Below are 1,523 nucleotides of genomic sequence, written 5' to 3'. Positions count from 1 at the left end.
AACGAATAAAACTGGTTGTTTGCGCCGCTATGTGTGACGATTAGGTGGTGCAGTTATCATAAAATATAGGTTATTGTTGCTACAAATACGAACACTGTAGCTAAGGATCAACCATGAAATGGTAATCTAATCAGTCTACCTTTAAGGTATAAGGAATAGGCCTACAAACTACAATAAATAAAGCGAAGATAGATAGATAAATAGATATAGATTTTTGAGTGAAACCGGAACAACTAGAACACAGTACAAAGTTTACAAATAAAATTACAGTTGTCCATCAAAAAACGAAGGATCAACTAAAAACCATGAACTGGTTGTCGAGTCAGTTTATCCTAAGAATTAGGCCTACAAGTTACAATAAAAATAGGAAATACTGATGATAAAAGTAGGTAAGAGTTAAGAACAGAAGGGTTCAGTAAGTTAGCCATATTTCCCAGATTTTGCAGCATAATGGTTGGAGGTTGTAGTAAGACGTAATAAAAATATCAAGGCCAAACAGAAGTAGGTATCATTTTGAACGTTTCGAATAACTCTTCGTTGAAAATGAATGAAGAGTAATTCGACACGATCAAAATGATACCTACTTTTGCATGGGCCTTGATATTTTTATTACGTCTTACCAGTTTTTGTTTCATTAAAATTATTTCAACTTTCTAAGGACACCAAGTGACCTTTTTAAAGACAAAAAAGTCTTACATCGGTTCTGAATCCTGCCCTTTCTACTAAAGCGCTGTGTTTAATGTTTTTGATCTCATTTATTTTGTTTCAAATTGTTCGTTGCCTATATAACCAAAAGAGTCTCTCTGACGTATAACACCAAATTGCCACTTAGTGTAAACTAAATTTTCATCAAAACTGTTTGTTTTATTGCTTTTAATCATTCTACATGCCGATGTTTGTCATTGACGGCAATAACCATGTTGTAAACGTGCCCACCGATAAAACAAAAACATAAAGATCAGAATTAGAGTGCACTTGACAGTAAACCCTGCAATAATGTTTAATCGCTTGTTTATGACAAGTAAAGTAGGATATTGTTCGCAGTTCAATTCCCGACTGTTTTAAACATACGGTTGTTGTAAAAAATGTTTTTTCAAATTGACGATACTGCATCAATATTGTTTTGTAGAAAGTTGCTCGTCTCGATGTGGGCAGCTCGACTCGATGGCCGAAAGGTCTTTTCGCTCTCCTTGTGTAATTCTTTATGTTATTTTGTTTTTCAACGTTTGCAAAGATTCACAAAAATAAATTGAATCTGAAAGTGTACCTTTTTATTTTCTTTGTGGGCCGCAAAGCAGAAACCATAGGCTTGTCAAGTTAACTAACTGATCGTTGTTCGTATTCACAAAATTCGAAAACGTTAAGGAATCGAATTATAGTGCAGTTTCAAATAAACCCTGATCACCACGCAATGCAAGTGCTTATAGGGGGAATTACATATCAATAAATTTCTCGTATGTAAAAAAACACAAAACATAAAGATTAGGATTATAGTGCACTTGCAAGCAAACCCTGATCGCCAC

This window comes from Ascidiella aspersa, chromosome 5 (genome assembly GCF_963924565.1).
Source record: "Ascidiella aspersa chromosome 5, kaAscAspe10.2, whole genome shotgun sequence".
Taxonomy (NCBI): Eukaryota; Metazoa; Chordata; class Ascidiacea; order Phlebobranchia; family Ascidiidae; genus Ascidiella; species Ascidiella aspersa.
Note: the sequence above shows the minus strand (reverse complement) of the source record.